This window comes from Macaca nemestrina, chromosome 7 (assembly GCF_043159975.1).
Source record: "Macaca nemestrina isolate mMacNem1 chromosome 7, mMacNem.hap1, whole genome shotgun sequence".
Taxonomy (NCBI): Eukaryota; Metazoa; Chordata; class Mammalia; order Primates; family Cercopithecidae; genus Macaca; species Macaca nemestrina.
In genome coordinates, this window is record NC_092131.1 from 125,800,997 (window position 1) to 125,827,272 (window position 26,276).

At 46.1% G+C, this 26,276-nt stretch overlaps 2 long non-coding RNA genes across 14 annotated transcripts in view; both read left to right on the forward strand.

Annotated features, from left to right (window-relative positions):
- The first annotated feature begins 344 nt into the window (after positions 1-344).
- Positions 345-14,969, forward strand: LOC105490999 (uncharacterized). 2 transcript variants are annotated; one of them, XR_011626337.1, is made up of 4 exons: positions 345-465; positions 4,456-4,605; positions 10,548-10,683; positions 14,761-14,969. It is a non-coding gene; the product is annotated as an uncharacterized lncRNA (long non-coding RNA). The 2 variants fall into 2 exon arrangements; XR_011626338.1 differs by lacking the exon at positions 4,456-4,605 and having other exon boundaries at positions 371-465.
- A 5,399-nt stretch (positions 14,970-20,368) lies between these two features.
- LOC105491000 (uncharacterized) overlaps positions 20,369-26,276 on the forward strand; it is a 37,886-nt gene continuing 31,978 nt past the window's right edge. For 2 of the 12 annotated variants that reach the window (XR_011626342.1, XR_011626343.1), the window contains exons 1-4: positions 20,373-20,621; positions 21,209-21,377; positions 22,831-22,880; positions 24,119-24,293. This is a non-coding gene — a long non-coding RNA (uncharacterized lncRNA). Of the gene's footprint in view, positions 20,622-21,208; positions 21,378-22,830; positions 22,881-24,118; positions 24,294-26,276 lie in introns of all 12 variants that reach the window. The other 10 variants (XR_011626350.1, XR_011626351.1, XR_011626347.1 and 7 more) reach the window with 9 other exon arrangements.

Genomic DNA, 26,276 nt, shown 5'->3' on the forward strand with positions numbered 1-26,276 from the left:
GTGCTACTGGCATGTGGCAGGCGGAGTCTGGGGATGTTGATAAACATCCTGTGAGGCACAAACATCTCCAAACAAAGAATTATCCAGCCCAAAACGTCAATAGTGCTGCTGCTGAGAAACCCTAGTCTAGACAAATAAAACATGGGAAATCCATTAACATAAATGTGGGAAAATAATAAACTAGTATTTGACAATGACAGTCTAGCTAGGAGGTCCAAAAGAAGCACCTGAAGAACAGTTAGATTTTGCAGGAGCTGCATGGCGGTTCATGCCTGTAACCGCAGGGCATTGTGAGGTCACTTTGGGAGGCTCTCTTGAGGCCAGGAATTCAAGACCAGCCTGGGCAACATAGTGAGACTGCACCTCTACCAAAAATTAAAACATCAGCCAGATGTGGTGGTGTGCTCTGAGAGTCCCAGCTGCTGAGGTGGGAGTATCGCTTGAGCCCGGGAGCTGGAGGCTACGGTGAGCTGTGATCATGCCACTGTACTCAAAAAAAATTTTTTGAGACAGGATTTTTCTGTTACATATGGGGTCTTGCTATGTTGCCCAGGCTGGTCTCGAACTCCTGGCCTCAAGGAGTCTTCTTGCCTCAGCCTCTGAAAGCGTTGAGATTATAGGTGTGAGCTACTCCCCCTGGCCTTAAAAAATAAAAAGAAAAAAATAAATTACATTGTGTTATGTGGCCAGTTGAAAGATGTTGGAAAACAGTTGTGCTTGTGACCCCGCTGTAATCAGTTATAAAAGTATCCGGATTAAGAAATGTACTGGGTGTGGCTTTCCCAAGTTTAGGTACCTGCTAAAAGAATGAGACAGATTTTTTCTTCCTCCGCTCCTCATCTTCCTGCAAGAACCAGGATTGTGCATTTTGACGGCCAGGCTTTTACCTCTGGCAGGCCAAGGAGGCATGCAGAGCCTTTCTGCATGTGTTTTTGGGCACGCGGATAAAGACCCCCTGTCCAGGCCTTTGGTTAGGATATTTGGCCCATGGAGGAATGAGGCTGGAATCACTTGGGAGGGATAGAGACTTTGACTGGAAGGAGGAGTGACCTGAACTCCAGGTTCTGGGCCTACACTTTTTTCCCATGCAGTACCCTGTTAGTGGTGATTGGGGCCTGGAAGTCAGGGACTTTGGTGACCAAGTGTTGGGGGGACAGGAGGAGCTAAGGGAGGCGAGGGGCATTGCTCCCATACTGCCCCCTGCCTGGTCCCCAAATCAATGCCCTCTGTCAGCTCAGACACAGCCCCAGCCAGCAGCAGTGCGGGTCAGGAAGGGCGAATGCAGTCAGCACGGATCTGCTCCACAGTCTCCGCCTCACTTCATCTCGGGTTGAGGGGAGTGAGTCCCCGCAGCACCGATGATATGCTGTCAGCTGAGAATGTTCAGCTTGATTTAGAAAGATAAGGTGGGACATGTCTTGGGCATGGTGTGTGGAGCAGTGCCATCCCTCTGTGGCAGCGAGCCAAGCAATAAACCAGAATGTGCAAAACCTGCGTCCCAGAATCACCGTTCCCAGAGGGAAAGCCTATATTGTCAAGATGCCCGCAACGTAATTAGCCCAAACATTCCACCCGCCTCGAAAACCAGTAGAACTTTGACATTAATATACTAATGCTCAGGTCTTTACAGAAATGTGTAAGAATAGCCACATACTGTAACATGCGGTCATTGAGAGAGGAGCCCATCAGAACAAATGGAACCAAGTCCAGAAACGTGTCTGTCTGGGCGGAAGATGCCAGCATGTGTGTCAGCCAGGGAAGCAGACCAGGAGCAGATATTTATTAAGATTTAAAATGGGCTCCATAGCTCAGGCCTATAATTCCCTCACTTTGGGAGGCTGAGGTGGAGGATCACTTGACAGGAGTTTGAAGCAGCAGTAAGCCATGATAATGCCACTGCATTCCAGCCTAGATGACAGAGCAAGATCCTGTCTCAAAAAAAAAAAAAAAAGTCCTCAGATGCGCCCTTACCCGAAGCCACCTTTGGCAGAGCTTCCAAGACTGGCAAGGCCTCACTCAGGACCAGGGGGCCCAGCCCTAGCTCAGTTTCCACCACCTGAGCGGCACCTGGAGGAGGTGGCCACAGTGTCCTCAGTCCAGGCTCTGTCGGGTCTCAGAGATCATCATGCCTTTTCTGCCCAAGCTCTGCCTCATGATGGCCTCCACTGACCACAGCCTCTTCCACCTTCCCAAAGGGACCCCTGCTCATGCTCCCCAGCCCGCAGGAGTGCCTGCGTCTCCAGGAAGCCCACCCTGCTGGCTCTGGGCTCTATGTAGGAGAGCTGGTCAGGCTGGATCCCACCACTGAGTTCAGTCTCGGGGGTCTCCACCCACGCTAGGCTTCCACTGATGGGACATAAGTGGCCTGAGGGTCCTTTACATCCACACAAGAGCCCCATGGTGACCAGGAGTGGGGTTCTGAGAGGTTAAATGACTTGCCCAGGGCCCCAGAGCTGGCTAGAATTCCTGCACTGCCACATCCAAGGCCATGTTTGGGCCTCCCACTCGGGGGCCCAGACACCCCTCTGCATCTACCAGGCTGGGGAAACACATGTCTGCCGCAGTTTCCTCCCAGTGACTTACAGCAGCTGCAGATCTTTGGGGGGCCTTCTATGGGTCCCACTGCAGCAGGGAGCCGAGAACTCTTACAGAGCCCTGTGTTCTCTCTCTACGCCCTTCAGCTCCGAACTCATGTACTAGCTGCTCTGATGTAAGAACAGGCCTTGGTGAGGGTGTGGGGCTCTCTCTGGTCAGTAGCCCAGGACTTCAGGAATCAGGTGATATCAATCTGGAGAGGAGGTGCCTGCTGCAGGCAGCAAGCATGGGCCAGGGTCCTGGCCCCCTGCAGGGGCAGCCCCTCTTCCTTCCCAGGGTCCCCTGAAGATCTGAAGGCATCCAGAGTAATGTGCAGTGTTCAGCTGTGTCCTGCAGTTCAGGAAAGCCAAGGAGAAGTTGTTCCACCTGCTGTCCACCAGGCACCCTGGCAGAGAACAGCCTCAGCCCACTCCAGCCCAACACCAGATCCCAGGGACTGATCCACCTATAAGAGGGCAGCATGAGACTGCCCCCATTGTCCCCAGGGAGTCCCCTCAGTCATGGGCCCTGACCAGGGTGCAGGTGGGCCCAGCAAGTTGGCTAAGAGTGGGTGTGGCTGCCCATTGGTCCTCTGAAGAGCCTCAGGGGCTTGTGGCAGCTGGTGTGTGTCTGGGCTTGGAAGTAGAGGATGACCTCCAGCCAAAGGGCAGGGGACACTTGTTTTGTATTCCAGTCCTCTGCAAGGACAGGGACCCCAGGCTCCAGGCACCCCAGCTCTGCCTGCCCTACCCACAGCCTACCACCGTTTGGCCCAGGCAAGTTGCCCCGGCTCCCACAGAGGGAACCACCCTTCCCAACTCCTGATGTTTGCCCGCACCAGTCAAGCTCCATTCTGGAAAAACCCTCCACATCCTTGGGAAGGCACCTCGTCCTTGGCTCCTTTCCAGAGCTGTCATCCCCACTTCCATTTTCTACCTATCATTCGATGCAGAGACCAGCTTCTTCCCTGGGCCTGGGCTGTTCTGGAGGCAGGGAGGTTGTGGCCAGGCCATAGGTGTAGCAGAGCACTGGGTATAGACCAGGCTCTCCAGGCACACCTGGACAGAGAAGTCAGAGACCCACAGGTGAGTGCCCTTCCTTCTGGCCCCACCCACCTCACTGGCAGAAAGAGGGAGGCTCCACAAGGAGGCTGAGGCAAACAGGTGAGCCTGGATCACCTCTCTCATCTCCGGCCCTCCTGGGGCAAAGCCAGAGGTTGGAGCTGGGAGGTGTTGAGAGCCCTGGCCCAGCCCTGGTTTCACTGATGAGGCTCAGGGAGGGGCTGGGTCAGCCCAAGTCACTAAGTGCATAAGGGAGGGTTCTGACTATAACCCAGGACCCTGGAGCTAGCTGAGGTCCCATCCCTTTCCCACGTAGACCAAGGTAGGGGCATGAACTGGCTTCTGGCTTCTAAGTCCGAGGCCCAGCACACCTTTCCCTCCCCTTGCCTGCAGCTGTTGTCACACATCAAAAGTGAGTTTTTCCCTGAGGGGCTGGAGGCGCAGCTCCTTGGACTGGACCAGTTGGCCAATCCAAACAAGTCCCTGTGTGTCCCCACCAGCCGGGAATTCTCACACCATGCAGCAGCTGGGGGCACCAGGATACCCGGGGGGATTCCAGGGATGAGCCCTCCCCAAGGCTCCCACAGCAGCACTGTCACCCCCAGACCCGCCACAAGCCCCGTGTCCATGCAGCCTTCGAGAACCTGGCCCCTCACACATACCTGCCCCACTCCTCACACCTGGCTTTGCTGTGAAAAGTGGAACTGGTTCCACCTAGGCCAGCTGGAGACGGGCCTCAGGAAATCACCATTTTGTGGATTCATTCCAATCATTCATTCATTTATTCACCAAATACCCACTGTCCATCTTTCTGTACCAGGCCGGGGTGATGGTCAAGCGGAACACATGTCCCAAGGAGTTTCCTCTCTTTAGAGACATACAGGCGGACTCTCACACCATGAGGTGCCCTCTGGGCAAGGGGGTGCCCAGGGCTGGATGCAGGGGAGGGCCTCGCCCACAGGAGGTGCTGGTGAGTATGGATGTGGAGGCCGCCACGGGGTGAGGGTGTCCAGAGGACCTAGTATGTGCCCAGAGTGTGACCTGGGACAGGTGCGGGGCTGCTCTATCTGGAAGGCTTCCTGACTCTGCCAATGATAGGCCATGACTGGATCAGGCTTCATGTCGATTTTTAACATTTAATAAATTTTGATTGTGTACTATGAATTGTGATAAAAATTATGAAATATAAAAATGAAAAACACAAAAAACCAGCAAACCCCATCTCTCCCTAAATAACAGCTTCAACAGTATTTTTGGACTTTTTTTCCCATGTATCTGCAGCTATAAACATAAGCTGCCCAAGATAGTATCCTTCCCCATATTCTGTTTTGGAGCTGGAGTTTTCACCCAGCAGTGAATAGAGTCAGGCTTTAAACAGGCCAGGCATTGTGAGGGCCCTGGGAAAGGAGACTGACCATGTTGCTGGGTGACTTTGGGCAAGTCTCACCCTCCTCAGAGCCTGGATTTTCTCAGTCCAGTGAAGGGCAGGAAGGGCTATAGTAGGACTGCATCAGCGCTTCCCAAACTCAGAACTGCCACGTGGAGCTGTGTGAGCTGTCACTGCACAGCCCCAGGGGCAGGAGCATTCTTGTCATAGCCTCTGTGAGTGGGACTCCTGTCCGAAAGTGTGGTGTGTGAACCTGGTGCCCACAAGAGGATTTCAGGTGATATGCGGATGCATTTATTTTTACCATTACCTTCTATTTGTAGTAAATGAGACTGATTCTCACCGGGAGGGCTTGTTAACCCACAGATCACTGAACCCACTCCTCAGAGGTTCTGATTCAGGAGGTCTGGGGTGGCACCTGAGAATCTACATTTCTAACAAGTTCTCAGGTGATGGTGATGCTGATGCTGCTGGCTCAGGGACCACACTTTGAGAACCACTAATCACAAATTTCCTTTTATTCATTTTTTATTTAAGGCAGGGTTTTGCTCTGTCACCCAGACTGGAGTATAATGGAGCAATCATGGCTCATGGCAGCCTTGACCTCCCAGGCTCAAGCAATCCTCCTGCCTCACTTCCCGAGTAGCTGAAACCATAGGTGCACACCACCATGCCGGATATTTTTATTTTTAGTAGAGATGGAGTTTCACCATGTGCTGAGGCTGGTCTTGAATTCCTGGACTCAAGCAATTAGCCTGCCTTGGCCTCCCAAAGCAAAAGTTTCCTTTTTAAATACATTTATTTAGGTTTTAAAAATGAGTTGACTTAAAGCACAGGAATAGATCTTCAACACCAACCACTGGGGAAATGCAAATTAAAACCACAGTAAGATATCACTACATATCTATTAAAACAGCTCAAATCAAACATAGTGATAATATCAAATATTGGCGAGGATGCAGACAAAACTCACTCTCTCATACATCGCTGGTGGGAATATAAAATGGTACAGACACTCTAGAAAATAGTTTGGCAGCTTCTTTAATTAAACATACACCTTAATATATGACCCAGAAATTGTTTCTGGGCATTTGTACCAGAAAATAAAACTGATGTCTGCACAAAACCTCACACATGATTGTTCATGGCAGATTTATTTGTAATAGCCCCGAACTGGGAACAAACAAATACCCCCCAATAGGTGAATGGTTAAGCAAACTGATACATCCATTCTATGAAATACTATGATGGCTTACACATGTAAACTCAGCACTTTGGGAGGCTGAGGCAGGCAGATCGCCTGAGGTCAGGAGTTCAATACCAGCCTGGCCAACAAGGTGTAACCCTATCTCTCCTAATAATGCAAAAAAAAAAAAAAAAAAAAAAAAAGCTGGACATGGTGTCAAACACCTGTAATCCCAGCTGCTCAGGAGGCTGGAGCAGGAGAATTGCTTCAGCTTGGGAGGCAGAGGTTGCAGTGATCCGAGATTGCACCATTGTACTGGGCAACAAGAGCAAAACTTCATCTCAAAAAAAAAAAAAAAAAAAAAAGGCCTGGTATGGTGGTGGGTACCTATAATCCCAGCTGCTCAGGAGGCTGAAGCAGGAGAATTTCTCGAACCTAGGAGGCAGAGGTTGTAGTGAGCTGAGATTGCGCCACTGCATTCCAGCCTGGGTGACAGAGCGAGAATCCATCTCAAACAGAAAAAAAAATAAAAAGGAACATGCACAACTTGGATGGATCTTAAAGGGCATTTGCTGAGTAGGAAAAAAAAAAGCCAGTCTCGAAAGGCCACATTCTGTGTGATTCCATTTATATTATCTACAATAATGTTCTTTTTTCCTTTGTTTTTTTGTTTGTTTGTTTTTGAGACGAAATCTCACTCTGTGGCCCAGACTGGAAGGCAGTGGCACGATCTCAACTCACTGCAGCCTCCGCCTCCCAGGTTCAAGTGATTCTCATGCCTCAGCCTCCCAAGTAGCTGGGAGTACAGGCACACACCATCATGCCTGGCTAATTTTTGTCCACTTGCCTCGGCCTCCCAAAGCACTGGGATTATAGGTGTGAGCCACCATGCCAGGCCTTCATTCATTCATTCATTGAGAGAGTCTCGCCCTGTCTCTCAGGCTGGACTGCAGTGGCAGGACACTGTAGCCTCCACCTCCCAGGTTCAAGCAATTCTCCTGCCTCAGCCTCCTGTGTAGCTGGAACTATAAGCTGGTGCCACCATGCCTGGCTAATTTTTGCATTTTATAATGTTCTTGAAGTGAGAAGATTATAAAGACAGAAAGCAGATTAGTGGTTGCCAGGAGTAGGAATAGTGGAGGGGAAGAGCCAGGAATGAGTGCAGAGGAATAGCAGGAGGGGGATTTTTGTGGTGGTGGAACAGTTCTGTATCTTGATTGTAGCAGTGATTAAAGGAGTCTACATATGTGATAAAATGGCATAGACCTAGACATGTGACATTGTTAGATATTGTTCTACACTAATATAAAATAGAACCTTTGGAGGAAACTGAGTGAGGAGTCCATGAAACCTCTCTGTACCATCTTTGACATTTCCTCTGAATCTATATTTCCAAATAAAAGGTTAAAATTTTTGAAGTTGCTTTGGACAAAAATATTAAATAAAAATAATATTGATTGTATGCTGGCCTGGCAAACCTTTGACACATGAATGACTGGCATCTCAAACCCATCCAATGCACAATTGCCCCTGGCCAGGCCCTGTCCTAGGCTAGGTCGCCTGCTGGAAGGTAGGACTCTGGACTCTCTCCTGCTTGGCTTTGGGGTAGAGATGCCAGATAAAATATAGGACACCCAGTTAAATTTAGATTTCTGATAAAAAGTAAACTATTTTTTTAGTAAGTATGTACCATGCATATTTAGGACGTACTTATACTAAAACTTATTTCTCTAAATTCTTTTTTCACCATCCTTCACAGGTATTGCTATTTCCCTAAATTATTTAATGTATGTACGTAGTTACTTTAAAGCTCGTCTGGCCTGATAATTCCAATGTGTGAGAAAGAGAGAGAGTCTTTTCTCTCTCTCTCTCTCTTCCTTCCTTTCCTTCCTTCCTTCCTTCCTTCCTTCCTTCCTTCCTTCCTTCCTTCCTTCCTTTCTTTCTTTCTTTCTTTCTTTCTTTCTTTCTTTCTTTCTTTCTTTCTTTCTTTCTTTCTTCCTTCCTTCCTTCCTTCCTTCCTTCCTTCCTTCCTTCCTTTCTTTCTTCCTTTCATCCTTTCTTTTTCCTTTTTTTTTTTGAGATGGAGTTTCACTCTTGTAGCCCAGGCTGGAGTGCAATGGCACCATCTCAGCTCACTACAACCTCTGCCTCACCTGGCTGGTCTTGAATTTCTGACCTCAGGTGATCTGCCTGCCTCAGCCTCCCAAAGTGCTGGGATTACAGGTGTGAGCCACCATGCCTGGCCCTTTTTGTCTATTTGTTTCTTTGAGATAAGGTCTCACTCTGTTGTCCAGGCTGGAGTGCAGTGGCATGATCTCAACTCACTGCAACTTCCACCTCCCAGGCTCAATCCATCCTTCCACCTCAGTCTTCCAAGTAACTGGGACCACAGGCACGTGCTACCTGCAGTCCTGACTGGTTTCACAGAAGACAATTTTTCCAGAGATGGAGTCAGGGGCAGTGGTTATGGTATGAAACTGTTCCACTTCAGATCATCAGACATTAGATTCTCATAAAGAGTGCGACACCTAGATCCCTCACATGTGCAGTTCACATTAGGGTTCACACTCATATGAGAATCTAATGCCTGCTGATCTGACAGGGCGCAGAGCTCAGGCAGTAACACTCACCGCCCACCACTCACGTCCTGCTGTGCAGCCTGGTTCCTAACAGGTACCTAACTGGTACCATCTACAGCCTGGGGGTTACGGACCCCTGCACACCACCACACACAACTCATTTTTGAATTTTTAGTAGAGATGGGGTTTTGCCATTTTGCCCAGGCTGGTCTTGAAGTCTTGAACTCAAGTGATCTTCCTGCCTTGGCTTCCCAAAGTGCTGGGATTATAGGCATGAGCCGCCATGCATGGTGGGTCTGTTTGAATTGACTGGTTTTCTCTTAATTTTAGGATGTATTTTCTCACTTTTTCACACATCTAGTAAGTATTTCTTGAGCTGTTGGACATTGTGAACCTTCATTGTAAAGATGTGGGTTATGTTATCCTACTCTAGTGTTGTTGTATTTTGGCAGGGAATTAAATCACTGATGGGTTAACTTGATCATGTGTGTCAAGGCTCCATTTTAGGTTTTGTTAGGGTGAGCTGTTTTTCAGTTTTGCCCTTATTCCTAGGGAATCCTCCTTAATCCCAAGGCATGGCCTTCTGGACCCTCCTGTGAATGTCTGGGATATTCATCAAGACCTGAGATTCCAAGACTGGAGACTCTGGCTGAGCCAGAATTCAGATGTATCTCCAGCACTCTGTGACCACTGAAATTACTGTTTAGCTTTCAGCTCCCCATTGGCTGTTCTGTGCTGGGCCTTGCAGAGTCTCAGTCCACACATTCATAGTGTGCGATTTGGCCAAGGACCTGCAGCAACCTCTATAAGATTTCTGGGGCTCCTTCTCTGCAACTCTGTCCTTTCTGATACTCTGCCACACACATTTTAGCAGCCCTGAGCGGCAGTCTCTGTTTCCTCCACCAAACAAGACTGATTCTCTTGGCTTGGATTCTGCTTCCTGGTGCTGTCATTGAGGGTTTGGAAACTCCCCACCAGAAAAATGTAACAGTAACTTCATGTGATTCCCGTCTCTCGGATAGTACCTGGAACTGCCTATTGCCCAATGTTTGAAGACAATTTCTTCATGTACTTTGTCCAGCTTTGTAGTTGTGCATGCTGGGAGACTATCATCAATACAGGTACTCCATCATGGTCAGAATTTGAAGTACAATTAATATCATATTCATTCTATTTCAAAAGTAGAGAAGACAAAGACCAACAATTCTAAGAAAAATTGAAAACATATATGAAAGTTCAAAGAAAAAGAAACGCAAATGCTGCTGACACACAGGAAAAATTGTTTAACTTCACTGATAATAAGAAGGATACAGTTTTAGGCCAGGCACAGTGGCTCACACCTGTAATCCCAGCACTTTGGGAGGCTGAGGTGGGAGGATCACTTGAGGCCATGAAGTGGAGGTGGCAGTGAGGTGAGATGGCACCACTTGGGGTGACAGAGTGAGATCCTGTCTCAAAAAAAAAAAAAAGTAAAGATACAGATATAAACAACATCCTGCAACCTCTACATGTGGCCATGATTGATAACAGGGACCAGATTTGCCTCCCACCTTGAACAACTAGAAAAATGGAACAAAATATATAAAACAACAGTTTTTAGACACTGGAGATAGGTCAAGCAGAACTGTGATCCCTAAAAGAAGGTGAACCCTACAATGTCCTCAGTTTACTGCCAGTAGCAATTCACAGGCTCCAACACAGGGGAATCCAAATTCCAGTGACATGTACACCACTCTTGAGCTGTTTTCTATTACCTCCAGGTCCTTCCGTCCAGCCCTCCTGGGGTTCTGCCTTGGGAATTGGTGTTGGTGACCAAGGGAATAGAGAGGAACATGCATAGAGCTCTGCATTTAGACTGACATATTCACACTGCGTTCCAGTTTCAGCTGACAGACGGTGAGCACATCGCGAGCCCACTCTGATCCTGTCTCCTAGTTGTGTGATCACCTATTTCCCATCAAGTGCGAGGCTGGAGAGAAAAGTGCCCACACTGGCCTGTACACGTTAGGAGCTTAGTGAGCTTAAGCTCTCTTGCTTCCCCACTATCCTAACGTATTAGGGGAAAGATATGTGGGGAATGGCACCTGGGAGGCTCCAACTGTATGCTTCACAATCCTACCAATGAAAAATCTGAATTAGGCTTCAGTTTCCCGTCTACAAAATGAGACAGGACAGGAGTGGGTAGGAAGAGGAGGAGTTGGGTTCTGTTGGTTTAAGCTGGGCCCATCTTATTCTGTAACGTGGACTTCAGGGTCCAGCCAACTCCCCAGTCCGGGCTTCCCCTGCTGGGAATGTCTTTTGGCCAAGTCCAAGGTTGTCCAGGGTCAGGGTGTGGAGAAGCAGTTCCCACACGTAACCTGCAGGTGGCACCAGAGCAGCGCGGGAGCCGAGGGTTCCGCTCCAGCCTTCCTGGAGCCCCGGGCAGGGCGGGGTAGGGCGAGGCAGAGGTGGTGCACGCCGCTCAGCTGGGCAGCGGCACGGGACTGTGGGCCAGTCCACACCGTTTAAAATGGACACATGGGTCTTCTGGCTAATTTCTTCTCTTTGGTAGGGTGATCATAAGCTTTATCATCGAAATCCAGACACTTCGGAGAGTGAAAGGGGCACTATAATAATTGCACCGGGACAGCAGACATAACCTTAGCTGTACCTTGTTGCTGGGTAACTTTGGCCTAGTCTCGCCCTCCTCAGAGCCTGGATGGTCTGAGAACGTATGGTCACCCTACTGTCTGTCACTTTTCCTTCCTTGTTTCTATTCTTTAAAAAAATTTTTTTTTCCTTTTTAAACACAGCATTCTCTTTTCCCGAGCACCACTGTCTTTGAAAATGCCCTTGCATTCGGGATATTTTCTACCAGGCAACATCTGCTTTCACATCTTGAGTCTGAACAGTCTCTCTGAACCCACCCCAAAGGCTGGTTTTAGCTTCTGGTCAGAAGATTCTGTTCTTGGCTTGCCATCCCCATGACTCAAGAATTAAAGGTGTCGACGTGGAACAGTGACCCTTATCTCAACTTTGGCACCTCTTTGCTAAATTTATCCCTGCAAATTTGTGTTTGTTTGTTCGTTTGTTTGTTTTCTGAGACGGAGTCTCATCGCCCACGCTGGAGTGCAGTGGGGCAATCGGGTCACTGCAACCTCCACCTTCCGGTTCAAGTGATTCTTATGCCTCAGCCTCCCAGGTAGCTGGCATTGTAGGCACCCACCGCCATGCCCGGCTGATTTTTGTATTTTTAGAAGAGATGGGGTTTCACCCCATTGGCCAGGCTGGTCAGAAACTCCTGACCTCTGGTGATTTGCCTGCCTCAGCCTCCCTAAGTGCTGGGATTACAGGCATGAGCCACTGTGACTGGCTGTATTCCTATAATTTTGTTCTGAGTGCTCATGTCCTTTGTCTCTTTGAATTTACGTATATTGGTTTATTGAATTGCAAGTAGACAAGTCCCATTAAGCACGATTCTTGTATTTCCAAGATCATCTCATTACTCCATTCAACCCCAAATTAGCATGCCATTTACCCCCTTGTTTCTGAACCCTCTTCACTTAATAGTCTCATAAACATCCATCCATTGCAAAAAGGACTCTAACTGTTCTCACTTCCATTTTTAGTTGATTCATTGCTATCCAAGTAATGATTTGTCTGGGGAAGTCAGTAGAGAATTGTGCCCTTAAATTTATTTTAATAGTTGGATTCTGTTAGTTAATATCTGTCTCTGTCATTCTCACATCGCAACAAATGACTATGGGTTTCTATCTCAACCTAAAATCGAGGTTAGAAATTTGGTTTTATCTGAATAAGATATTAATAGATAACGTGAGAAAAAATTAACTTACTGAAACTTTTCTCAGCTAAGAATGACACTCATGGTCACAAATATGTATGTATGCAAGTGGAAAACTGGGCTGTAAATATATAAACTCTTAAAATACTATGTTTAGAGACAAGATTTTTCTTTTCTTCTTTTTTAGTGAAGTATATTTGCTATGGTTGGAATGATTGTGTCTCCTCCAAAATTCATGTTGGAACTTAAACCCCAGTGTGATAGCATTAAGAGGTGGAGTCTTTAGGAGATGACTAAGTCATGAGGGAGGAGCCCCCTCATGAGTGGGATTAGTGACCTTATGAAAGGGCTTGAGGGAGCTACCTAGCTCAGTTTTCTTCTTTTGTTTTTCTGTCCTTTCCACCATGTTAGAACACAGTGTTCAAAGTGCCATCTTGGTGGTACCCAAAACATGGCTAAATCTCACATGATTCCATGGATTCGTTTCGCCTGTTCTTGAACTTCATGTAAATGGTATCATTCAGTATGTGTGCGTTTGTGGCTGGCTTCTTTCATTCAACATAATCCTGTGAGATTTAGCCTTGTTTTGGGTACTGGTAGTTGTTTATTTTTCTGGTTGTGTAGTTTTCTGTATTTCATTTATTACCCTTCTACTTTTGGCTCTAACTCAGTGTCTTGTGGGGTCTATTTGTCCTTTTTAGCTAGACTGATATTGAACATCTTCTTATCAATGGAGCTTAGGAAATTTTTAGAAGACAAAAGCCTAATAAATCCAAGCCCCCCAATCTTAAGCCAAGCTTCCTTCTCACGCCTGCTTAGTCGCTCTTCTTCATGTAGTATTTTTTCCCTCACAAAACTGATGGAAATTAAGAAACCCAAAAGCTCTTCATCATGTTATCAGCTTAGGGACTCTTGTTATCTGAGTAACAGGGTAGATATTTATAATCTGAAATGTTAGAATAACTATAGCAAACATTTATATAGCAATAACTGCTGTTCCAAGTGCTTTATATATATTATTTTCCTCAAAACAACTCTGTGAAATAGACACTATTATTGTCATCCCTACATTTTAGATGGAGATATTGAGGCACAGCAAGACCATGTAACCTTGCCAAGGTGATACAGCCAGGACTTGAACCTGTGTTTTCTGGTTTTAAAGCCTGCACCCTTCACCACCACACCATATTGTGAGGCACGATACTTCCTGTGGTTAAAGTGTTTTATTAGCTTGGGAGTATTTTCTGAATAATTTGAATCTTATAAATTTGCTTCGAAGAATACAAGTAAATTGAACTGAAAGATCTAATATAGAATGTGTGGCATTCATGAATAAATTATAGTACTCTCTGGTTTTAAATAATAATTATTTGCTTATCTTGTGACTTTCGTCAGCAGGGCTGCAATGTGCTTGCCTCATTTTCCTTCTCTTCAATAGGAGGAGATGGGCTCAGAGACAGGCACAATTTATCATAAAATCTGATCACACTTTCCCTCACCATCTGGAAGCTGGAGATAGGTTTGTGAAATCTTGGTTGAGAAAGAGTTGAATGCCACTTGTAGCATAATGAATTTAAGAAAAATGATTTTATTAGCCAGTTCTGTTGCACAGAGTCCTGCAAGTTTTGGCGATTAACATATACGATCAACAGTTTCTCACAAAGATTATCAGGGTTCTAGAGGAAATTATCTTGCAGTTTTATTCTGCTGCAAAAGTGCTATATTTTTTTTTTTTTTTTGAGACAGAGTCTCGCTCTGTCACCCAGGCTGGAGTGCAGTGGCCGGATCTCAGCTCACTGCAAGCTCCGCCTCCCGGGTCTACGCCATTCTCCTGCCTCAGCCTCCCAAGTAGCTGGGACTACAGGCGCCCACCACCTCGCCCGGCTAGTTTTTTTGTACTTTTTAGTAGAGACGGGGTTTCACCGTGTTCGCCAGGATGGTCTCGATCTCCTGACCTTGTGATCCACCCGTCTCGGCCTCCCAAAGTGCTGGGATTATAGGCTTGAGCCACCGCGCCCGGCCAAGTGCTATATTTCTTTATAGATGAACTACTTAATTCTTGATCACTTGTTTTTCATTAGACATTTCTCTGCCTCTTTATGCGGTGCTTTATGTCTTTTTATGTCCAACCCCAGGTTTCTTCTTCTAATTGCAAGAAGATCATTGAAATTTTCTCTTTCTCAAACTCCTAGGCTCAAGTGATCCTCCTTCATCTGCCTCCTGAGTAGCTGGCATTCCAGATGTGCACCACTGAACAGATACACACATATATAACAATACTTATAGACACACAAACATCCACATATAAACACAAACACACAGAGACATACACATATCCACACATACTCATTAAATATACATTTACACACACATGTGCGCACACACACACATATACACACCTTGTTTCCATCTTCTTCTCAGGACTCGGGGCTCTCAGAGAGTGGAAAGAGTCTTGTACCATGAGTCCAGGATCGACTGCGCAACCTTGCCCAAGCGTCTTCCCTCTTGAGATCTTGTTTATAATAATAAACATCCTTACCCACCAATTAGGGTTATTTTGAAGATAAAACAGAAAGGATAACAGAGTGATGGCATGTTGTACAGTTTCAAATAAAAATTAACCTTGACCAAAAAGAGGACTGTCCTTTGTCCTAGACTCCTGGGAGGTAATCTTCAATGTGTAATGCCTGACAGGAGTATCTTTGCCTGGGGCTCTTGGGTCATAACGGATAGTCTAATAATGAGATTTAGGGTGGGGTCTAGCCAGGCCAGGAATACCTACTAGGAGATTTAAAGTCCAGACTTTAGGTCACCCCTGGAAGGACTGGAAACTGAAAACTGAGAAGATCCACGTGGACAATCAAGCATGCCTCTGTGATGAAGTTCCAGTAAACACCTTGAACACTGAGGCTTGAGAGAGCCTCTCTGCCTTGGAATACTCCATGTGTATTGGCACATAGCAAAGCCAGGAGGGTAATGCACTGCTAGACTGAGAAGACTACAATAAATACCTAACTCTTCAATGCTCAGGCATTGAATATCCACAAACATCAAGACCATCCAGGAAAACATGACCTCACCAAACAAACTAATTAAAGCACCAGGGACCAATCATAGAAAAACAGAGATATGTGACCTTCCAGACAGAGAATTCAAAATAGTGGTTACAGGGAAACTCAAAGAAATTAAAGATAATACAGAAAAAGAATTTGGAATTCTATCAGATAAATTTAACAATGAGATTGAAATAATTAAAAAGAATCAAACAGAAATTCTGGAGATGAAAAATGCAATTGACATAAATAATGCATCAGAGTCTCTTAATAGTGGAATTGATCAAGCAGAAGAAAAAATTAGTGAGCTTGAAGACAAACTATTTGAAAATATACAATTAGAGGAGACAAAAAAAATTTAAAAGAATGAAACACACTCACAAGATCTAGAAGTAGTCTCAACGGGCAAAGCCAAGAGTTCTTGGCCTTAAAGAGGAAGTAGAGAAATAGAGGTAGAAAGTTTATTCAAAGGAATAATAACAGAGAATAAATATTCAAGTACAAGAACATTATAGGACACCAAGCAGATTTAACCCAAAGAAAACTACCTGAAGGCATTTAATACTCAAACTTCCAAAGGTCAAGGATAAAGAAAGGATCCTAAAGCAGCAAGAGAAAAGGAACAAATAACATACAATGGAGCTCCAATACATCTGGCAGCAGACTTTCAGTGGAAACCTTACAGACCAAGAGAGAGTGCCATGATATATGTGATGAGCTGAAGGAAAAAAAACCTTATACCCTAGAATAATATATACAGTGAAAATATCCTTCAAACATGAAGGAGAAATAAAGACTTTCCCAGACAAACAAAAGCTGAGGGATTTCACCAACAGCAGACCAATCCTACAAGAAATGCTAAAGGGAAGTCTTCAATCAGAAACAAAAGGACATTAATGAGCAATAAGACATTATCTGAAGGTACAAAACTCACTAGTAATAGTAAGTACATGGAAAAACACAGAGTATTATAACACTGTAATTGTGGTGTGCAAACAACTCTTATCTTAAGTAGAAAGACTAAAAGATGAGGCCGGGCACAGTGGCTCACGCCAGTAATCCCAGCACTTTGGGAGGCCAAGGCGGGCAGATCACGAGGTCAGGTGATTGAGACCATCTTGGCTAATACAGTGAAACCCCATCTCTACTAAAAATACAAAAAAAAAAAAAAAATTAGCTGGGCGTTGTGTCATGTGCCTGTAGTCTCACCTACCTGGGAGGCTGAGGCAGGAGAATCACTTGAACCCAGGAGGTGGAGGTTGCAGCGAACCGAGATGGCACTACTGCACTCCAGCCTAGCTGACAGAGTGAGGCTCTGTCTCAAAAAAACAACAACAAAAACTAAAAGATGAACCAAACAAAAATAATAACTACAACAACTTTTCAAGACACAGTACAATGAGAAACAACAAAAAGTTAAAAAGCAGAGGGACAAATTTAAAGTGTAGAGTTTTGGTTAGTTTTCTTTTTGCTTGTTTATTTCTTTGTTCCTTTATGCAAGCAGTGTAAAGTTATCAGTTTAAAACACTGGGCGATAAGATAGTATTGCAAGCCTTGTGGGAACCTCAAATTTAAAAAAACACACACACTCAATTAATACACACACAAAAAAGCAACAAATTAAATCATACCACCAGAGAAAATCACCTTCACAAGAAGAAAGACAGGAAGGAAGGAAAGAAGAAAGAGAAGACCACAACCACCAGAAAACAAATAGCAAAATGGCAAGAGTAAGTCCTTACAGATCAATAATAACCTTGAATGTTAATGGACTAAACTTCCAATCAAAACTGTTATGGAAAGAACTGTTAGGAAAAGCAGTTCTGCCGGTCCCCACACACACCATTTTTCATCAACTCTAGATGAGGTAGGGGCCCCCAGATGCCTTAGGCGTAGCATTCTTTGGGGTGAAGTCCCTTCCTGCTCAGAGTCTAAAAACAAGTAGCGACACTGTTTCTGCCTAATAGACCTTCAGTCTCCAGAGTGGAGAATCTGCCTTTGTGTGGGGTCTTAGTAAGAAAAGCTAGGAGCCACATCGGATCCTCTCTCGCCCTGCTGCAGCCAGGGAGTGTGTATGTGACTTAGACTCAGCCAACCAAATGCTCTTTCCTTGTATGTGGACATTTGGGTGAGAAGGGCGGGGAAACACAGATGGCTGCAATACCACCAGAGGTCGTGGGGTGGGCAGGCTGAACCGTTTCTGTTAAGAGACTGTTGTTGTGGTTCTTGGGGCCTTCCTCTTTGTTTCTCGGTTCTTAACTGTTCTCAAGCCTGATCTATCAGCTTCCTTCTATTCTGTCAGTTCCCTGACAGTCTTTCAATAGGTCTCTTTTACTTAAGTTAGCTAGATTAGTTCTCCAGCTTTTAACCAAGAATGCTTCCTGGTGGAACCGAGCCTCTCTCACCCCTGTGGTTTGGCCAACAGAGAAAGGAATCTCTTGGGGGAGCAACCTTGAACTTGGCTTTGTTTCCAGGCTTGCCTCACTGTGGCAGGCTGGTCTTAGCGTACTGCCTCGGCTACCAGGGCCCTTCTCAGTGGGATCATTATGCCATATATTGATCTTAAGTGTGACTTCCTCTCTGTCTCATGTAGGATAGGTCCTTAACACTGGCAAGAACTAACCTCCCAGAATCAGACACAGAGGAGACGGCTTCTCTAGGACCCTTCAGTGACAAGCTAGTGCCAGTTCTTGTGGTCAAGGGTCGACATGGGTTAGGAACAGAGAGGTAAATGAACTCTTGGGCTGCTGGAAAGTTCCAGCTGTGCATCCCCACCCTCCCCTGCATCTTTTCTCTTTTGTGTAAATTTCCATTCCTGGTAAGGATGGACATGTGGGGAAACTCATCTTTCTTAACACAATGTCATCCCCCAAATATCACTGGTGGGGTTGTGGCCTGGAGTTCTGCATCCAGGGGCTTAGTGCAGACTTCTCAGGCTGGCATGGAGGTGGTGCTGTTTGCATGTGGTCAGTCTGGACTGATAAAGATACTACCAGGGTAGTGGATAAGATTCACTAGCTAAACCTCACTTTGCATCTCTGTATTTGGATTAAAGAGGTTAGTTAGTGAAAAACAGGTGAATTTCACTTCTTTGGAGTGGTATAGAGGATTTTCTAACACAAAACTCAGACGCTATAAAAAGACAAGGTTAACAAATTGATTGCATAAAAACTTCAAATTTCTATAACAGAAAACAAAAAGCAAACTGAGAAATAGTAGCAACTATTGTGTCAAAGAGATAATTTTCTTAATATACAAAGAGCTCTTACAAATAAATCCAATTAAAATGGGAAAAGGACTGGGCATGGTGACTCATGCCTCCCAGCAATTTGGGAGACCAAGATGGGCAGATCACTTGAGGTCAGGAGTTTGAAACCAGCCTGGCCAACATGGTGCAACCCTGTCTCTACTAAATTAGCTGGGCGTGGTGGTGCAGGCCTGTAATCCCATCTACTCAGGAGGTTGAGGCAGAGGAATCACTTGAACCCGGGAGGTGGAGGTTGCAGTGACCTGAGATTGTGCCACTGCAGTCTAACCTGGGAGACAGAGCAAGACACTGTCTCAAAAAAAAAAAAAAAAAAAAAAAAAAGGCAGTTATTTCACTGCATGTGCCTCCAGTAATTGCTCTGTGCAAAATATACAACTATTCCATCACAGGCCATTAAGGGTGCCTCTCTCCATTCTGAGATTTTCCACTTGAGTTTCTAGGCAGTTTCTCACCTGTTTTCAAGCAGGGTTCGGGCAACCATTTCTTCAACAGCGCCAGCCCTAGGAACACCAAGATACAGGCCATCCTCCCAGTCCCTGGCACCCTCCGTTCCCCCATGCTGAGAATGACAGGTAAGCAACATGGTGGTCGGTACTAAAATGGAGAGTCAGTCGGGTGCAGTGGCTCACACCTGTAATCCCAGCATTTTGGGAGCCTGAAGAGAGAGGATTGCTTGGGCCCAGGAGTTCGAGGAGACCCTGGGCTCAAGCAAGGAATTCAAGGAGAGAGGTAAATCTATCTATTTATCTATCTATTTATCTATCTATTTATCTATCCATCCATCTATCTATAGATATATATATAAATAGAGAGATCTTGTCTCTCTCGCGCGCGCGCTCTCTCCCTCTCTCTCTCTATGTGCGTGTGTATATATATATATATATAATTTTTTTAAATAAAATTTAAAAGACGTCCAACAGGTGTGCTGGAGCAGTGTCTCTGCCTAGGGAGGTGATGACAGGGCAGGCTCCACCAAGGAGGAGCTGAAAGAATGGGAGTTCCACGGCAGAGGAGGCGGGCAGAGCTTTTCTCCGAACACAGGTATACCACGTGCGAAAACAAAGCGGTGTACCAAGGCCGGGTGCATGTGTACAGCTGCAAACTGGGAAACAGGCGCCAGTCTTGGGCGATGAGGGATTTTTCCTGCATGGATTCCCTTCCTGCCCAGGGTCCTCTCTCGCTGGTCGGGGGCGCCTAACAATAATCCTTGCCACGGGTTCGTAGCTGAAAACGACCTTCAAATCCGTCCATCCACCTTTCAGTTTTTATAGACAAATACACAGAGGACTTAGAGAAGTGAAACGGTTTGTCTCAGGTCACAGCTCTGGCCAATACTGGGGTCCTGACGGCCAGTCTGCGGATTTTCCTGCCTCTGGCCTGCGGGCACTGCCCAGGCTATCAACTGCAACCCTGCTCAGGGGACCTTGGTCCGGTTCGTCTCCGGGCGGACTACGTCTCCCCCAATGCGTTGGGCCTTCCCGCCCTCCGGCTTTTGGTGCTGTTTCCGCCAATAGAAAGGCAGAATTCCCAGGGCCGTTCTCGGCAGCCAATGAGCGCGGCGGTGGGCGGACCTGTCCCGCCCAGGACTCTCCGTGCTCCACGGGCTTGAGCCAGAGTGCAAGGGGCCGGGTCGATTGTTTAGCATATCATCAAAAAGGCCGGGGGCACTTTTGCACGTGGAGCAGCCGCCACCGCAGGACCTGGTATCCCGAGAGGTGACCTGGAGATGCAGGTCTGGAGCCGCGCGGACCCCGGGTAGTAGACCGAGGCAAGGGAATAGCGGGCCTGGAGCCAGCTGCCGGCAGCCCTGCTTGGGCTGGGGCATCTGGGTCGCCCTTCGTGTCCCGCGGGCCCGGGCAGCCTCAATTTAGGCGCCCGGCTGCGCTCCGCGAACCATCCCGGACGCTTCTCCTTGGTGGAGCTCTCCTTGCCTCTCCTACCTGGAAGCGCAGACTTTGGACGGGAAGGGACATTCGACGACATCCCGCGCAGCCTACGCGTTTTACAGATGGGGAAACTGAGGTTCAGAAGGGACGTGTGATGCCCCAAGTCAGACGGCAACTTAGCTAACCGGGCACAGTTTTCCCAGGCTCCCAAGTAGGAAGGGTTCTCTTTTACCATATGCCACTCTTTCTTCTAGTCATTTGAGTAAAATACATGTTGAGAGCTTCAGTTTTCCCAATAGCTTTTTCTTTCTATCTTTCTTTCTTTTTAAGCTTTTTTTCCTACTTTCCCCCCACCTTTTTATTGAGGGGGATTGTCATCTGAGTCTTTATGATGTAGTAATTTTTAATTTTTTTTTTTTTTTCCTTTTTGTAGAGAGGGGGTCTCAAGCTGTTGCCCAGGCCAGTCTTCAACTCCTGATGTCAAAGGGGTGTGAACCACAGCAACTCCATCTTAAATAGGAGCTGGGTAAAATGAGGCTGAAACCTATTGGGCTGCATTCCCGGATGGTTAAGGCACTCTAAGTCACAGGATGAGATAGGAGGTCAGCACAAAATATGGGTCATAAAGACCTTGCTGGTAAAACAGGTTGCAGTAAAGAAGCCGGCCAAAATCCACCAAAACCAAAATGGTGACGAGAGTGACCTCTAGTCCTCCTCACTGCTACATTCCTACCAGTGCCATGACAGTTTACAAATGCCATGGCAACGTCAGGAAGTTACCTTATATGGTCTGAAAAGGGGAGGCATGAATAATCCACCCTTTGTTTAGCGTATCATCAAAAAATAGCCATAAAAATGGACAACTGGCAGCCCTCAGGACTGCTCTGCCTATGGAGTAGCCATTCTTTTATTCCTTTGCCTTCCTAATAAACTTGGTTTCACTTTGCACTGTGGACTTGTCCTGAATTCAAGAATTCGCTCTTGGGATCTGGATCCGGACCCCTTTCCTGTAACACTGGCCTCAAGCCATCTTCCTCTTCAGCCTCCCAAAGTGCTGGTATTACAGGCATGAACCACAGTACCTGGCCTAAAAATAATTTTGTATTGCTTTCGTAATATTTATTTTAAGTCGTTTGCAATTCCACTGCTCTCGATATTTTCTAACTGCCATCTGGTTCTTTTTTCCTGTGTATGAGTTCATTTTTAAAGGGAATTGGGGACTTACTGTGTCTGTGGTTTTTCTGCCTTGCTGGTTTTGTGTTTATCCATTATTTAATTAATTAATTAATTTTTTTTTTTTTTTTGAGACAGAGTCTCAGGCTGTCTCCCAGGCTAGAGTGCCGTGTGCAATCTCTGTTCACTTCAATCTCTGCCTTCTGAGTTCAAGCAATTTTTCTGCCTCAGCCTTCTAAGTAGCTGGGATTAGAGGTGTGCACCACCACGTCCAGCTAATTTGTGTATTTTTAGTAGAGACAGGGTTTCACCATGTTGTTCAGGCTGGTCTCAAATTCCTGACCTTGTGATCCACCCGCCTGAGCCTTCCAAAGTACTGAGATTACAGACGTGAGCCACCATGCCCAGTGACGTTTATCCATTATTTTCATATCAGAAGGATTATCTTAAATCGTTAGTGATTAGTAATCTTTGTGAGCATAATTTTTAAAATATTAAAAAATCATATAGTATAATGCACAGATGTTAAATTTCATGTTTGCTCTTATGCAACCATTGCCAAATCAAGATATCGAAAATTTCCAGCATCCCAGGTGACTCCTTTGAGCCCCTTCCCTGTCATTACCACCCAAAGGTAGCCTTTATTATACCACAGTTTCTGATATGTGCTACTATACGGATGTGCTGTAGTTTATTAGCCATTCCCCTGCTGGTGGATTCTTAAGGACTCAATTTTTTGGAATTAGAAATGATGTTGTGGTTTTGTGTCCTTGCAAATAAATTTCTTTTTGCAAAGATGGGTTTTTGTTGTTGTTATATATAAAGTTTTGGTGCCGCAAAAGAAATAGCACTCTAATATAAAATTTTCTTTTGAATTTTCAGCAAGGCAAGTTACTTCTATAGAAGGGTGCGCCCTTACAGATGGAGCAATGGTGAGCACACACTTGGACCAGGGAGGGGAAGGGGTTCTTATCCCTGACACACATGGCCCTTGCTGCTGTCTTGTTCCCCTATTGGCTAGGGTTAGACCACACAGGCTAAACTAATTCCAATTGGCTAATTTAAAGAGAGTGACAGGGTGAGTGCTTTGGCCGGAAAAAATTGGTTATGCAGGGTGGAGAATGAGTCAGGGTGGAGCAGGTAGAAGGTAATCTGAATGAGTCAGGGTGGAATAGGCAAAAAAGATTGCTTTGCAAGGAAGTTAAGTTTAAAAGTAGAAGGCAAAGAATTGAACATACTGACATATTGATTCTTTGAAGATAAATTTGGAATTTATATCTAACATTTTTAAGATAAATTACTGAGGGGCCAAGACTGGATTGGAGATATATGAGCATGTCTTAATCTTCATGAAGTATGGTAATAATGCAGTCGAGATATTGCCTTTCTTCCAATGAAGCTCAAAGTGCTTTGATATCTGATCCACTGCTAATCCTTAAGATGCCCCCATAAGAATAAAAAGATGAGTGTTATTATCTCTCTTTATTCAGTGGTCACTGAGATTGAGTGACTAAGTTGTATGTTAGGTCAAGGTCACACAGTGCAAGTCAGAGCTGACTTAGGAGAGTCCTCAGTATTTCAGTCATGGGTTTTTCTGGGGACTTTGCATTTCTGATACTCATTCTCTGGTGTTTTGGAAAGAACAATGCTGTATTTTTTGTGCTTGTGATACTTTTATTTTTTTCTTTTTGAGACTGAGTCTTGCTCTGTTGCCCAGGCTGGAGTGCAGTGGCGTGGTCTTGGCTCACTGGAACCTCCACCTCCCAGGTTCAAGTGATTCTCTTGCCTTAGCCTCCTGAGTAGCTGGGACTATAGGCGCATGCCACCACACCCGGCTAATTTTTGTATTTTTAGTAGAGACAGGGTTTGGCCATGTTGGCCAGGCTGGTATCGAACTCCTGACCTCATGATCTACCCATCTCAGCCCCCACAAAGTGCTGGGATTACAGGCGTGAGCCACTGTGCCTGGCCACTTGTAATACTTCTTAACTTCTCTTACCACAGAGAGAGATGTTTTCAGGAATAAGTCATTTTTCCTTTAAGAGCAACAGGAAGCATCTGTTGGTTTGCATATGTAAGGACCACCTGGTGGTCTGACCTGGGCTCTTGTGAGTTAGATTGCTTTAGGAAAGTCTACTTAGTGATTATGTTTCTCTTTTTTGTTTCTCAGCAGGACTACTTGTTGCGATTTGAGGAGGGAGGTGTCTTACCCCAGAGCCTGGCTGGAGAAGACTGAGGTTCAAGGCTTGAAGCCTAAGTGATTGCCCCAGGACCTTGGATGATGGCCACAGAGATATCGAAAGTGACCACTCCGCTGAGCCCCTTGGTCCAGGTGCCTCAAGAGTGTAAGAGTTAAAGAAAGATTAAAAAAAAAAAAAAAAAACATGAACTACGGCTAGACAGTTAAAGACAGGTTTACTTTAGATAAAACCTGAGAGGGGCTTCTGGCCAATTTCAGTCAGGAGCCCTTTCTCTTCCAGACTAAGAGTATATATTGGTTTTAGGGTGAGGGTGCTTATCACAAGCTTGGAATGTTTCTGTGTGGGGCAGAAGTTTTGGCAGGTTTGGAACGTCTCTGGGCAGAAGGGAGGTTATCTTGGGGCTGACATCTTTCCGGCAAGAGGTGGGTTGTCTCAGGACTAGCATGTCTCTGGTTGGGAAGGAGTTTTGAATGTTTCTGGTGAGAGATGTTAGTTTGTGGCTTATGGTCATGCTGACCTTAGCCATTAGGCTGATGCCCTTTGGATTTAGGTTTTTGATTGGATTTAGAATAGGCTTGCCCAAGATGGCGATGCTTCTGCTCTGTCAAAGAGGAAGAAAGACAAGAGGAGGAGGTCACCATAATGATCCTGGAGGATGACTCCTGGGTGCAGGTAGCTGTACTGCAGGAGGATAGCCCTCAGTCTGAGCCCTTTCCCCAGAGTGCCGGCAAGGGCAGCCCCCAGGCAGAGGCAACCAGGGGACTGCAGGATGTACTCGGCCACCTCTGAGAGCTCTGTCATCACTGGCTGAGGCCAGAGGTACACACCAAGGAGCAGATGTTGACTGTGCTGCCAAGGAAATTCAGGCTTGGCTGCAAGAGCATTGGCCTGAAAACAGTGAGGAGGCAGCAGCCCTGGTGGAAGACTTGACCCAGACCCTTCGGGACAGTGGTGAGATATACAACCTCATAGGGAGAGGATGGGAGCACCCTTCCAAGGTGGAGGAGTGTGTTGTTTCAGAGGAGAAGGTGGTGTTCAAGACAGAGTGGGGGACAGCGCCATCCCTTTGCTCTGTCTGTAGGCAGTCAGTGTACTCATCAGCCTTTTAGTGTCCTCACTGTGTGTAGTGTCAGCTCCAGAACTGTGGTGTAGGAGGGGCTTAGAGCTGCATTTGCATAGTAAGCACAGTTTTTACTTATATTTGGAGAGGTTGGAAAGCTGATGGAAGTTACACAGGGAGGAGCTGGAGACCCCTGCAAACCACACTCTGTCACCTTCACTTGGTTGTGCAAGAAACATCCAAATAGTTCCTGGAATTAGAGAAAACAATCTGATGTTTTCAAAGTGATTATTTTTATGAAACCAACATAAATGACAAGTAACCCAGCTAATGACTAGAGACTTTCTGTGGTATGAAGTCATCCTGGGCTCTTAAAATAGTAATTGGAAACTTGAGCTCTTTGCAATAGTTACTCTATTTGTCTCCAATGTTACTAATAAGTGTTGGGATCCCGACCTGCTGTTTAACTGCCCTATGTCCCTCCTGGTTTTCCGTTTTAAACTGGACTCACTTGATCACCAAATATTTACTTTAGATGAACCTGTGCCAGTAGAGTTGTCTCAGGGTTCATAGGATATAGCTGTCTTTGTGCTGATGAGAACTACAGAAGTTCAGAGAAGGTAGCGTGGAGTGGAGAGGTCAGGTCAGAGAAGGCTTCCTGGAGGAGGTGACACCAAAGCAGGAGGTTGTAGAAGGGAGTAGAATTTGGAAAGGCATAGGGCAAGGAGCAAGCAGCTGAGAGGAGCTGTGCTGAGCAGAGGCTGGGAAGGGCAGAGCCAAGGTAGTTTATACCTTTGGGTGACAGGAGAGCTGGCTGATTGGAGTGGCAAGTGTGTTTTTAGGAAGTGGTAGGAAGTAGAGTTTAGGGGAAGGGTGGGTGAGGGTTTGGACTGAATGTCATTGGCCTCAGCCGGTTCTTGAACTAGGGCCCAAGGGGCATGGGAGGAAGCGGAGTGTGGCAACAGGATGTAGGTTTGATTAGGGTAGTGAGAGGTAGGGACAGGAGAGCAGCCGGGAAGCTGGGAAGGTGTGCAGTGATGGTGGTCAGCCCCAGATGGGACACATGT